The sequence below is a fragment of the Rhinopithecus roxellana genome, chromosome 6, assembly GCF_007565055.1.
Source record: "Rhinopithecus roxellana isolate Shanxi Qingling chromosome 6, ASM756505v1, whole genome shotgun sequence".
NCBI lineage: Eukaryota > Metazoa > Chordata > Mammalia > Primates > Cercopithecidae > Rhinopithecus > Rhinopithecus roxellana.
In genome coordinates, this window is record NC_044554.1 from 13,732,906 (window position 1) to 13,747,614 (window position 14,709).

General features: G+C 42.8%; 1 protein-coding gene and 1 non-coding gene across 13 annotated transcripts in view; one reads left to right on the top strand and one right to left on the bottom strand.

Annotated features, from left to right (window-relative positions):
• SRPK2 (SRSF protein kinase 2) overlaps positions 1–14,709 on the top strand; it is a 284,044-nt gene that overhangs the window by 48,129 nt on the left and 221,206 nt on the right. The gene's annotated exons all lie outside the window — the stretch shown is intronic.
• Positions 6,841–6,944, bottom strand: LOC115898414. Its single transcript, XR_004058152.1, has one exon. It is a non-coding gene; the product is annotated as a U6 spliceosomal RNA (small nuclear RNA).

Sequence of the window (14,709 nt, forward strand, 5' to 3'; positions counted from 1 at the left end):
CCTCTATTCAAAATTCTTGAGGTCATGTATTTTGGGCATAAAACTTTGAATAGTTTACAATGATGTCTCAGAATTACATAAAATATGAAATTATTTATCCTTGTTTTAGAACAGATTTCCGTGACTTAATTAATGCAAGAATGGATCAAAGGCGCATGCTTGAATATCTGTCCTTTGAAAACTCTTTTTTTTTTTTTGAGACGGAGTCTCGCTCTGTCGCCCAGGCTGGAGTGCAGTGGCCGGATCTCAGCTCACTGCAAGCTCTGCCTCCCGGGTTCACACCATTCTCCTGTCTCAGCCTCCCGAGTAGCTGGGACTACAGGCGCCCGCCACCTCGCCCGGCTAGTTTTTTGTATTTTTTAGTAGAGACGGGGTTTTTCACCGTGTTAGCCAGGATGGTCTCAATCTCCTGACCTTGTGATCCGCCCGTCTCGGCCTCCCAAAGTGCTGGGATTACAGGCTTGAGCCACCGCGCCCGGCTTGAAAACTCTTTATAAAATACAAATAGACACTTTCTTAAAAATTATTGAAAAAATTAGTTTTAATAGTTAATGTCATAACTATTACTATTCCTTTTAAAATCAGTGACAATATTGAGTTGACTGCTCTCCTTTTTTTTTTTTTTTTTTGTGAGACGGAGTCTCGCTCTATCGCCCAGGCTGGAGTGCAGTGGCCGGATCTCAGCTCACTGCAAGCTCCGCCTCCCGGGTTTACGCCATTCTCCTGCCTCAGCCTCCCGAGTAGCTGGGACTACAGGCTCCCGCCACCTCGCCCGGCTAGTTTTTTGTATTTTTTAGTAGAGACGGGGTTTCACGGTGTTAGCCAGGATGGTCTCGATCTCCTGACCTCGTGATCCACCCGTCTCGGCCTCCCAAAGTGCTGGGATTATAGGCTTGAGCCACCGCGCCCGGCCTGCTCTCCCTTTTTGTTGTGTAGTATTATGGTATTTAGCAGTGTTAACGCAGTCAGACAAAAACACCCCAAACAGGTTAAAAAGAAGCAAAGCTTATTATTTTCAGGTGATATTATCTTTTTGAAAAATCCAAGATTCTAATTTGAGAACTATTATAGCCAAAAAGGGTCAAAATAAACAGTTTCTAACTATAGGATAAAAGTAAAATACTTCAAAAGTAATTTATTGGATATATACAATGAACAACATCCTATTTACAACAGGATTCAAAAATTATTTCTCTTTAATAATTGAGAAAATTTAACCCCTGATAAAAGTGATTTGAACAGGCCACTTAATTACAACAGAATACTAGCCTTTAAGGTCAGTGCTTTTAGCTTGAGACCCTTAGGTTGGATTTTTATAGTATCTTTAGAATCTGTGGGGCACAGTTACTCATGCCTGTAATCCCAGGACTTTAGGAGGCTGAGTTTGGTGGATCACCTGAGGTCAGGAGTTGGAAATCAGCATGGCCAACATGGTGAAACCCCAACTCTACTAAAATTACAAAAAAAACAGTCAGCCGTGGTGGCGCTGCTGGCATGCACCTGTAATCCCAGCTGCTCGGAAAGCTGAGGCAAGAGAATCGCTTGAGTTGGGGAGGTGGAGGATGCAGTGAGCCGAGACGTGCCACTGCAGCCTGGGAGACTCTGTTTCAAAAACAAAAAACAAAAACAAAAAAAACTTGTAACAATTTTTACTACATTTATTTAAAGATGGTAAAGTTTTATTCACCTTTTATTTTTGCCTTGTAATAACTTCAAATTAGTACTTTATCTTAAAACATTTTATTTTCAAGGTTTTGGTTAGAGGAGTTACATTGAAAAAGTATTTTTTTAAATATTCTTTTTAAAGTTTTTTTAATTATAAGAAACTTCAAACTTACAAACTGAACTGATAGCATGTTAAACCACTAAGTACCTGGCACCTAAATTTAACAATCATTAAGATTTTGTTCCATTTTTTTCTTTTTTTGCAACTGTATTTAAAAGCAGTTGGCATATTACTGCCGTATCTCTTGCATATTTCTCCCTTACGTATTTCTGTATACATCGTTGTCTTAGTCGACTCGGGCTGCCATAGCAATATACCATAGACTGGGTAGCTTAAAACAAAAGACATTTCTTTTTCACAGTGCTGGAGGCCGAAAGTCTGAGATAAGGCTGCCATCATGGTCAGGTTCCAGGTGGGACCTGTTCTTGGCTTGCAGATGGCTGCTGTCTCACTGTGCCATCGTGCTTAGCAGAGTTAGGGAGCAAGCTGTCTGGTGTCTCTCCTTATATAATCCCATCCTGAGGTCAGGTGCAGTGGCTCATGCCTGTAATCCTAGCACTTTGGGAGGCCAAGGCAGGTGGATTACCTGATGTCAGGAGTTTGAGACCAGACTGGCCAACATGGTGAAACCCTGTCTCTACTAAAAATACAAAAATTAACCGGGTGTGGTGGGAGGTGCCTGTAATCCTCGCTACTCGGGAAACTGAGGCAGGAGAATCGCTTGAACCCGGGAGGCAGAGGTTGTAGTGAGTCAAGATCGTGCCATTGCACTCCAGCCTGGGCAACAGAGTGAGATTCCATCTCAAAAAAAAAAAAAAAAAAAAAAAAAAAGAATCTCTTCATGAGCCCCACTATCATTGATGCCTTCCTCTAACCCCGATTACCTGCCAAAGGCCCCACTTTCAGATATCACACGGGGTAAGGGCTTCAACATAGGAATTTTGGGGGGACACAATTCAGCCCATAGCAATCATGTATTTATTACATAATCATAATGCATTATCACACCCAACAGAATTATCATAATTTTTCTGGTGTCATCTAAAACTCATATCAAGGTCAGGCATGATGGCTCATGCCTGTAATCCCAGCACTTTGGGAGGCCGAAGTGGGCGGCTCACTTGAGATCTGGAGTTCGAGACCAGCCTGGCCAACATGGTGAAACTCCATCTCTACTAAAATTACAAATATTTGCTAGGTGTGGTGGCAGGTGCCTGTAATCCCAGCTACTTGGAAGACTGAGGCAGAAGAATCACTTGAACCTAGGAGCCAGAGGTTGCAGTGAGCCAAGATGGCACCATTTGCATTCCAGCCTGGGCAACAGAGAGAGACCCTGTCTCAAAAATACAACAAAAACTCAATCCATGTTCACATTTCTGCTATCACTTTAGGGAATGCCTTTTTACAGTTGATTTATTAGAATTGGGAACTCAGAGTGTGTTAAATTTGTTATGCTTTTAAAATCTGGAAGTGGTTTTAAAAGTAGTTCACTAAGACAACAGACTCTTTCCTCAACCAACGTGTTAGTATGAAAAAGAAATTTAGAGGAGGGATTGCTATAGAGTAAAATTTACTTAAAACGTGTAACAACAAATGTAACGGGAACTTTTTTTTGGTTTTCAGTCCTAACAAATCAGCTGTAAAAAGATGGTAATATCCTAAATTCCATGTAACGCCAATATTCTGGAAAACTGGTACATATACATGTTTGAGTTGTAAATTAAAAAATAACATCTTGAAAGTATTTTCATTAAAGGTTTTATATTTCTAACAAATTATAATGGTATTTTAAAACAGTTCCAACACACTAAAGAAAAATTTGAGTGAAGATGTTGTTAAAAGTCAAGTCACCATTTTGTGAGGTAACTTTACAAACTTTTCCAAAGCAGAATTTATCATAGTAGTTTACTAAAACGTTGTAAAGAAAAGAACATTACTTTTTTCTCTGTGTTTTCTATTAACTGTGGTGAATATTTGATGTGAAATGCCGTTCAAATATGAATTTAACCAGTAGGTGGCAATAAATCAATATCCAAATTTATTTTTAAGAAAAGTTCAAGAAAGATACCATAAATCATAAACAAGATAACATTTGTTTTTTTCACAAATAAACATTTTTGTGCTTTTTGGCTTTAGTAAATGTTATTTAATTTGAAAATTTGGTATATATGTTATTTTTATACGATAAGCAAAGTTGATTTTTTTTTTTTTTGGATGGAATTTTGCTCTTGTTGCCCAGGCTGGAATGCAGTGGTGCGATCTTGGCTCACCGCAACCTCTGCCTCCCGGGTTTAAGCAATTCTCCTGCCTCAGCCTCCTGAGTACCTGGGATTACAGGCACCCGCCTCCACACCCGGCTTATTTTTTGTCTTTTTAGTAGAGTTGGGGTTTCTCCATGTTGGTCAGGCTGGTCTTGAACTCCCGACCTCAGCTGATATGCCTGCCTCGGTCTCCTAAAGCGCTGGGATTACAGATGTGAGCCACCGTGCCTGGCTGCTTTTTTTTAATTTTTAGTTTTAAAGATATTCTTGCTCTGTCACCCAGGCTGGAGTGCAGTGGCGCCATCTCACTGCAACCTCTGCCTCCTGGGCTGTGGAGCCTCACACCTCAGCCTCTCCAGTAGTTGGAACTGGAGTCACACAACACCATGACCAGTTTTCAAAATGTTTTGTAGAAATGAGATATCACTGTATTTCCCAGGCTGGTCTGTAACTCCTGGGTTCACGCAGTTCTCCTGCCTCTGTCTCCCAAAGTGCTGGGATTACAGGTGTGAGCCACGACAACCAGCCCAAGGTTCATTTTAAAGCTATAAGTTGATTTTTGATAATTGAATATTTGTTCATAGTTCTTTTAGAAACTGAGTGATAACGCAATTGTTTGCTTTATTATCTTGTGGCTATAAATAGTCATGGAATTGGGAATTTTTTGTCTTCCTTTATTAGAAATTTAATAATTATTTGATAATAAGTAGTGTTATTTATTTTTTGAAACAGAGCCTTACTCTTGTTGCCCAGACTGGAGTGCATTGGTACCATCTCGGCTCACTGCAGCCTCCGCCCCCTGGGTTCAACAGATTCTCCTTCCTCAGCCTCCTGAGTAGCTGGGATTACAGGCATATGCCACCACACCTGGCTAATTTTTTTGTATTTTTAGTAGAGACGGGGTTTCACGGTGTTGGCCGGACTGATCTCGAACTCCTGACCTCAAGTGACCCACCCGCCTTGGCCTCCCCAAGTGCTGGGATTACAGGCATAAGCTACCGCGTCCAACCAATAAGTAGTGTTCTTTAAGTTAATTAATTAATTAATTAATTATTGTTATTATTATTATTATTATTTGGGTCTGTCTCCCAAGCTGGAAGGCTGGAGTGCAGAGGCATGATCTTGGCTCATTGCAAACCTCTGCCTCCCGAGTTCAAGCGATTTTCCTGCCTCAGCCTCCTGAGTAGCTGGGATTACAGGCATGTGCCACCACACCTGGCTAATTTTTTTGTATTTTTGGTGGAGACTGGGTTTCACCATGTTGGTCAGGCTGGTCTCGAACTCCTGACCTCAAGTGATCCTCCCGCCTCAGCTTCCCCAAAGTGCTGGGATTACAGACATGAACCACCGTGCCCAGACAAACTTTGTATGTATTTTAATACCAGAAACATCAGGGCTGGGCGCAGTGGCTCATGCCTGTAATCCCAGCACTTTGGGAGGCTAAGGTGGGTGGATCACGAGGTCAGGAGTTCGAGACCAGCCTGGCTAACATGGTGAAATCCCAACTCTACTAAAAATACAAAAATTAGCTGGGCCTTGGCCGGGTGTGGTGGCTTACGCCTGTAATCCCAGCACTTTGGGAGGCCAGGGTGGGCGATCATGAGGTCAAGAGATCGAGGCCATCCTGGCCAGTGTGGTGAAACCCCATCTCTACTAAAAATACAAACGTTAGCCAGGCATGGTGGCATGTGCCTATAGTCCCAGCTACTTGGGAGGCTGAGATGGAAGAATTGCTTGAACCCAGTAGACGGAGGTTGCGGTGAGCCGAGATTTTGCCGCTGCGACAGAGTGAGACTCCATCTCAAAAAAAAAAAATTAGGTGGGAGCCTTTAATCCCAGCTACTTGGGAGGCTGAGGCAGGAGAATAACTGGAAACTGGAACGCGCAGGTTGCAGTGAGCTGAGATCACGCCACTTCTCTCCAGCCTGGGCAACAGGAGTGAAACTCTGTCTCAAAACAAACAAAACAAAACAAAAAAACCCCCAGAAACATAGCATTGTCTGATATAAATGACTAGAAGAAATCAGTGTATATTTATATGTAATAATGGTATAAATGTAGTAGATTAGTTGGTATTTATATTTGGATCAGTTATTACAGCATTAGACTAGAATGTTTGGTAAATGGTACATAAAGCATAATACTATTTATAAACATTTTCCAAAAGCTCATTACCAAATATTGTTTTTTTTTTTTTGAGACGGAGTCTCGCTCTGTCGCCCAGGCTGGAGTGCAGTGGCCGGATCTCAGCTCACTGCAAGCTCCGCCTCCCGGGTTCACGTCATTCTCCTGCCTCAGCCTCCCGAGTAGCTGGAACTACAGGTGCCCGCCACCTCGCCTGGCTAGTTTTTTGTAGTTTTTAGTAGAGACGGGGTTTCACCGTGTTAGCCAGGATGGTCTCGATCTCCTGACCTCGTGATCCGCCCGTCTTGGCCTCCCAGAGTGCTGGGATTACAGGCTTGAGCCACCGAGCCCGGCCAAAAATTTCATATATCACAATTTACATCCATAGTTTTAAGCTTTTTGCTTGTTTCTATTTATTTGTTTGTTTGTTTGTTTGACGGAGTCTTACTCTGTCGCCCAGGCTGGAGTGCAGTGGCGCGATCTGGGCTCACTACAACCTCCACCTCCCAGGTTCAAGCTGTTCTTCTGCCTCAGCCTCCCAAGTAGCTGGGGTTACAGGCGAGCGCCACCACACCCAGCTAATTTTTGTATTTTTAGTAAAGATGGGGTTTCACCATGTTGGCCAGGCTGGTCTCCAAGTCCTGACCTCGTGACCTGCACACCTTGGCCTCCCAAAGTGCTGGAATTACAGGTGTGAGCTACCACGCCCGGCCTTATTTTTTTATGTAAAAAGTTACAGAACACTTCATGAATTTGCTAGTCATCCTTGGGCAGAGGCCATGCTAATCTTTTCTGTATTGTTCGAGTTGTATATGTGCTACTGAAGTGAGCACTTATTTTTTGTTTGTCTTTTTTTGAGATGGAGTCTCACTCTGTCACCCCGGCTAGAATGTGGTGGCACGATCTCTGCTCACTGCAACCTCTACCTCCCAGGTTCAAGCTATTTTCCTGCTTCAGCCTCCTTAGTAGCTGGACTTATAGGCACCCACCACCATGCCTTGCTAATTTTTGTATTTTTAGTAGAGATGGAGTTTCACCATGTTGGCCAGTCTGGTCTTGAACTCCTGACCTCAGGTGATCCAACCACCTTGACCTCACAAAGTGCTGGGATTACAGGCATGAGACACTGTGCCTGGCCTACGAAGTGAGCACTTATTTTTTAAATATCACTGTTTTCTCCCCGCTGTGGATATCTTTTGTGCAGTTAGTTTTAAGGTTAGGAAGAATAATTTTTTTTTTGGAAATAGAAGGTATTTTGAATCTACTTGAGTTCAAAGTTATGAGCAATGCTAGTTTCTGTCATTATTTTCAGATTGTCTTTTAGAAAGAGCAACCAAGTTTATAGTTCTGTTGATTGTGTATATGTACTTGTTTTGCTTCATCTCTATCAACTTTTGGCTTCACATTTTGTTTAGTTTTTTTCAGGTGACGGTGAGGAATGTACCTTTACCTTTGTTGATGATTTGTTGTGTGGGAAGCTGTGTTTTTCTTGGTGCTTTAGAATGTTGCGTTGCATCAGTCGCCCTTGTTTTGTTGGTGTCACTAAGGTTGGTCCTCTTTTACCTGCTTTGGGCCTTTGTGCTGCTGGCTTTCCCCAGTCTTCATCTGGTTGGCATGTGTTCTTCTTTTTTTTCTTTTTTTCTTTTAGAAATGGGGCTTCACCCTGTTGGCCAGGCTGGTCTCAAACTCCTGGCCTCATGTAATCCACCTGTCCCGGCCTCCCAAAACGCTGAGATTACAGGCCTGAGCCACTGTACCTGGCCAAGGTACAAGTTCTTCCTTTTGTTGTCAGCTTTGATGTCATGACTTGGAGACTTTGATGACCATTCCATCTGTAGTCCCTCCTAAGTTCGTGTTCCCTTGGAGATATGTGTCTTTTCCTCTAGTACTTATTTATTGCAACTTGCTGTATGCTTTTTGTGCTGTTTACTGTGTTTTCTGCTAGACCTCAGTTCTGTGAGATGAGGGCTCATATGTGCTTTATTCAAACGCTGAAAAATCAGGGCCTAGCACAGTGTGTGAAATGTTGTATGCATTTAAAAAGTAGTTGTTGAAGGAGTGAACTTGGCAAAGGTTTACGTGTTTTATATCAGAACTCATTTAACTTTACTATTCATCTCTCTTGTCTCTTTACTCAGAAATTACTTTTTCTCCTTGTCTCCCCCAAAGCCAGGATATGGTTTTAGGATCAATAGTTTATGTAATGGATTATTTATTTGTAACTCTTTGATACATCTGAACTTCTTTGTTGAATATACTATGAAATATGATCTAAATTAATTGTGCAATAACTATTTAAGTACATTTATTGAATTATTTTACCGTTTGTGGTTGTTTTAAGGATTTAACATTTAAATCTGACTAGAGAAGTACTATTTTAGTCTATTTATCAGTACTCAATTTGTATTTTGTTTGCCATAACCTCTTTTTTTTTTTGAAATGGAGTCTCGCTCTGTTGCCCAGGCTGGAGTGCAGTGGCACAATCTTGGCTCACTGCAACCTCTGCCTCCTGGGTTCAAGTGATTCTCCTGCCTCAGCCTCCCAAGTAGCGGGGATTACAGGCATGGTGCACCACCACACCCAGCTAATTTTTTAAAAAAATATTTTTGGTAGAGATGGGGTTTCACCATGATGGTCAGGCTGTTGTCGAACTTCTGACCTCAAGTGAACCACCCACTTTGGCCTCCCAAAGTGCTGGGATTATAGGTATGAGTCATCACGCCCGGCCTTTTTTTTTTTTTTTTTTCTTTTAAGACACAGGGTCTTGCTTTGTCACTTGGGTTGGAGTGCAATGACAGAATCACAGCTCACTGTAGCATCAAATTCCTGGATTCAGGGACCCTCCTTTTCTCAGCCTCTTGAGTAGCTGGAACCATAGGCATGCACAGCCATGCTGGCTAATTTTTTTTTTTTTTTTTTTTTTTTTTTTTAATAGAGACGGGTCTCACTGTATTGCCTAGGTTGGTTGCAAACTTCTGGCCTCAAGCAGTCTTCCTGCCTTGGCCTCAGAAAGCACCTAGATTACAGGCAGGAGCCACTGCATGTGGCCCTGTTGCCATCACTTTTTAATCTTAGTGTTGCTGGCGTGGGTGCAGTTTTAGAATCCTTCTTACTGTAAAGTATGAATGCCCTTTTAATCTAAAAAATTACCGAATTCGTTAATTCTAGTAGTTTCAAATTAATTTCCTTGGGTTTTCTAGGAAGAGTCCTGTCAGTATTAAGGCGAATGTTTATTTCCCCTGTTATTAATGTTTGCCACTCCTGCTCTCCTTTTCTTCCAACCATTATAAAGATTTCTAGCTATGGAATGAATAGAAATGGAGACAGGAGCCAATTCTCATTTTGTTACTGGTTTTATTTTATTTTTATGTTTATATTTATTTTATTTTATTTTATTTATTTTTTTGAGACAGAGTCTCGCTCTGTTGCCCAGGCTGGAGTGCAGTGGCACTATCTCAGCTCACTGCAAGCTCTGCCTCCTGGGTTCACTCACACCATTCTTCTGCCTCAGCCTCCCAAGTAGCTGGGACTACAGGTGCCCGTCACCATGCCTGGCTAATTTTTTTTTGTATTTTTAGTAGAAGACGGGGTTTTGCTGTATTAGCCAGGATGGGCTCAATCTTCTGACCTCGTGTTCTACTCGCCTTGGCCTCCCAGAGTGCTAGGATTACAGGCATGAGCCACCACACCAGGCTATTTTATTTTTATTTCTAATATTTTTGAGACAGAGTCTTGCTCTGTTGCCCAGGTTGGAGTGCTGGGACGTGATCTTGGTTCACTGCAACCTCTGCCTCCTGTGTTCAAGTGATTCTCCTGCTTCAGTCTCCCGAGTAGTTGGGATTACAGGTGTGTGCCACCATGCCTGGCTAATTTTTGTATTTGTTTAGTAGAGACGGGGTTTCACATTGTTGGCCGGGCTGGTCTTACTCTTAGCCTCAAATGATTTGCCCGCCTCGGCCTCCTAAAGTCCTGGGATTACAGGCGTGAGCCACCATGCCCGGCCCTTTTCTAATAGAGTTCTTAAGCCACAGAGATGAGCCGTTTCTTCTATTTTTCTACAGGAGAAAATGGGGAAAAATGCTGAATTGGGTGTCACTTCATTTTCTGTACCCTTTCCCATCTTCTGCTGCTCTTTTGTTCTGTTTCCCAGCATTCTTTTTTTTTTTTTTTTTAAGACGGACTCTTGCTCTGTCGCCCAAGCTGGAGTGCAGTGGTGCAATCTCGGCTCACTGCAGCCTCCACCTCCCAGGTTCAAGCGATTTTCCCCACCTCAGCCTCCCGAGTAGCTGAGACTCCATGCGTCCACCACCATGCCGGGCTAATTTTTGTATTTGTTTCCCAGCATTCTTAGTTTTCCCTGCTCTTTCTGTTTCAGAATCTTATCTAGTTCTATCTCAGTCCTTGACGTCGTCATCTTCTTATAATACCTACTGTTCTCTTCCCCTTAAAACTACCTTACACATTAGCACATGAGATTTTGTTATCTTCTTTCATTTTTCAGATCTATTTGTATTTCAGAAAAGAGCTTTCTTTTAAGGTGAGGGAATAAATTAGATGACTAATAGGCAGTGTGACATGGTGAAATATGTAAAGATTCAGGCAATGTGGGAGAAAAAAATTTGGGGGAGGTGGTTAAAACTGGTCCTATAGATTAGTAATATGTAAGCTCTTATCTCACATCTGAGACTGGAACTCGCAGTTCCTATTCTATGTACTTAATTAAAAATATTTATTTTTATTTTTTTATTTTTATTTTTTTTTGAGACGGAGTCTCGCTCTGTAGCCCAGGCTGGAGTGCAGTGGCGTGATCTTGGCTCACTGCAAGCTCTGCCTCCTGGGTTCACACCATTCTCCTGCCTCAGCCTCCCGAGTAGCTGGTACTACAGGCGCCTGCCACCGCGCCTGGCTAATTTTTTGTATTTTCAGTAGAGACGGGGTTTCACTGGGTTAGCCAGGATGGTCTCGATCTCCTGACCTCATGATCCACTTGCCTCGGCCTCTCAAAGTGCTGGGATTACAGGCGTGAGCCACCGCGCCCGGCCTATTTTTATTTTTTAAGAGATGGGGTTTTGCCATGTTGCGCAGGCTGGTCTTGAACTCCTGGCCTCAGTGATCCTCCTACATCAGCCTCCTGAGTGTCTGAGATAACAGGTACATGTCACTGCACCTGGCAAAGTTTCTATTAAAAAAAAAAATTTTTTTTTTTTGAGACAGAGCCTTGCTCTGTCACTGAGGCTGGAGTACAGTGGTGTGATCTCAGCTCACTGCAACCTCCACCTCCTGGGTTCAAGTGATTCTCCTGCCTCAGCCTCCTGAGTAGCTGGGATTACAGGCGCCTGCCACCACACGTGGCTGATTTTTTGTATTTTTAGTAGAGACAGGGTTTCACCATGATCGCCAGGCTAGTCTCAAACTCTTGACTTCAGGTGATCCACCTACCTCGGCTTCCCAAAGTGCTGGGATTACAGGTGTGAGCCACCACCCCTGGCCTTTAAAAAGTGTTTTAAAAAATACATTGGGCTGCATATTGATTTACCACTCCTTCCTCTCTGTAATCTGTCCTCCAGCCCTGATCCATTTTGGATGTAGTTGGGGAATTTGATTGGAATGAACCCAGCGATAGAGTCATTTGTATGTCTCCCCTGGAAGTCTGATAATCTGTATCTCTGCTGTCTTCTAGAAGAAACTCCTATAGGCTGGGCACTGTGGCTCATGCCTGTAATCCCAGCACTTTGGGAGGCCAAGGCGGGCCGATCACTTGAGGTCAGGAGTTCGAGACCAGCCTGGAAAACATTTTGAAACCCTGTCTTTACTAAAAATACAAAAATTAGCCAGCTATGATGGTCGATGCCTGTAGTCCCAGCTACTCGGGAGGCTGAGGCAGGAAATTGGTGTGAATCCGGGAGGCGGAGCTTGCAGTGAGCTGGGATCAGCCCCTACACTCCAGTCTGGGTGACAGAATGAGACTCCATCTCAAAAAAAAAAAAAAAAAAAAAAAAAAAAAATCCTATAAATTTTAGAGTTGTTTAGATCAGCTAATCTGTGTTAAGTATCTTGTGTTCTTTCATTCATTCAGCTAGTGTTGGGCACCTACTATAAATGGGCATTGCTAGGCCCTAGGGATGTAGTAATAAACCAGGACATGTGGGCCTCACCCTTCAGCATCTTGTTATTTTGTTATCTGGCTGTGGAGTCAGATGTGTAGCAATTAATACATCTCAAAATGCCGTGTAAAGTGGTGGGAGAAGTATCAGATGCTAGGGGAAAGCTTCATCTGAACTTGGCAGGGAGGAGAGCGTCAGGATGCTGGCGAGGGGTACAAAACCAAGAGATTGGCAGTGGTTAGCAAAATTTTTCTGTAAAGGACCAGATAAATAATTTAGACTTTCCAGGCCACGTGACCTCTGTTGCAACTGCTTAACTTTACCATTGTAGTGTGGAAGCAGCCATGGACCATAGATAAACAAATGAGCATGGTTGTGTTCCAATCAAATGTCAGTTGTGGACACAGAAGTTTGAATTAACTAAGAATTTTCAGGTGTCATGAAATATTCCATTGATTTTTTTTCCCTAGTCATTAAAACAAAAATGTAAAGGCCATTTTTAGCTCATATATCCTAACAAATACCGCTGGCATGCTGTAGCTTGCTGCCTCGTGGACTATGCTGCTAAACTGCTTATTATCAGGGGTCTTTTGCTTATACCTTGAACATTTTTGTTTTTTTTTTGATACGGAGTTTTGCTCTTGTTGCCCAGGTTGGTTGGAGTGCAGTGGCACGATCTCAGCTCACTGCAACCTCCGGCTCCTGGGTTCAAGTGATTTTCCTGCCTCAGCCTCCTGAGTAGCTGGGATTACAGGCGCCCACCACCACACCTGGGTAATTTTTTGTATTTTTAGTAGAGACCAGGTTTCACCATGTTGGTCAGGCTAGTCTTGAACTCCTGACCTCAGGTAAACGACCCATTTCCACCTCCCAAAGTGCTGGGATTACAGGTGTGAGCCACTGTGCCTGGCCACCTTGAATTCTTTACAAAAACATTTGCCATGTGGTAGACCTGTAGTCAGAGCATGAATTATGCTTTTAGCAGGAGAGAAATTTGTAGGTAGGGTTGAAAATCATAGTGTTTCCATACCTCTAGCTGTTCTTTTGAAACATTCCTGTAATTCTGGGCATTGAAAGGATGTTAGGACTTATGAGGGTGATTAATAAGTGGCATACATGCAGAGGGACTTGAATGGCATAATTGATAGTACTTACAAGGCCAGTCATGATCTTGCCAATTACTCGCTGTATAATGTTGGGCAAATCAGTGCACTTCTCTGAGCCTTGTCTATCCATGGAAAAAGAGAAAGTAAACTTATTATAGTTATTTCTCAGGATTACTATAAGTACTGGAGAAGATAATGTACTTCAAAGCAGTGTGAAAAAGTTCTTTGTACTATGCCTTTCTGCAGCTTTGTTTCAAATTTTAAAAAGGCACTCTGGCCACCGTATGGGGAATGGATTATAGAGTGGCAAGAGTGAAAGCTAGGAGACTAGAGAGCATGCTGTTGCAATAGCCTAGTTGGTGGGTTGTAATGTGGCTTGACCAGGTGGTCTTAGTATGAGGAGATGAGGTGGTCAGATTAAGGACTTATTTTGAATGTAGAACTGATTGGATTTAATGATAGGGTATGAATTAAGAGGAAAGTCAAGGATGACCTTTTAAAAATGATTTTTTTCTTTCTTTAATTTGTTTTTTAAAAAAATTATGTTATTTATTTTTATTTTTGTTTTTTGCTTGTTAACAAACTCTTGTGTCAAGGGCTGACTTCCAGTAGATTGCACCGAGGCAGCTGCTCTGCTACCTATGAAACCTTGACCCAGAAGCAGGTCATTTGTGAAAGGTTTAGTGCCAGGTTTCCCCACGAACGTGTGTTGTGTGTCAGGAGAGGGGGTGGCCACCTTTACTGCCACACCTTGTTTCCCAGGAAGAGGGGCTTTCCGCACCAGACCTGTGTCCCCATGTGTGGTAGGGCAGAGTGTCCCGCCGGCAGCAGGGGACCAGTAGCCGAGGCTATCCAAGGCCCTGCAGCATTGCCCTGTTTTTCTGCCTGGACAGGATTCTGACTTAGAGGCCTTCAGTCATAGTCCCACAGATGGTAGCTTTGCCCTGTTGGCTTCTCAGCCAAGCACATACACCAAGACTTTTTTTGTTGTTTTTAAGAAACAGCGTCTTCTCTTGTTCAGGCTGGAGTGCAGTGGTGCGATCTAGGCTCACTGTACCCTTGACCTCTTAGGCTCAGGTGATCCCCCTGCATCAGTATCTCAGGTAGCTGCGACTGCAGGTGTGTGCTGCTGTGCCTGACTAACTTTTTAACTTTTTGTAGAGATGAGGTCTCGCTGTGTTGCCCAGGTTTGTCTTGAACTCCTGGGCTCAAGCGATCCTCCTGCCTCAGCCTCCTAAAGTGCTCAGATTACAGGTGTGAGCCGCTGTATCCAGTTGACCTTTTTTAAAATTTTTTTTGCCTTGAGAAACTAGGGGAAAATTATGCCATTAAATAATGGACATCATTAAAAAAAATAGTTTGTCAGAAGACTTGGTTTCTAGTCTTAG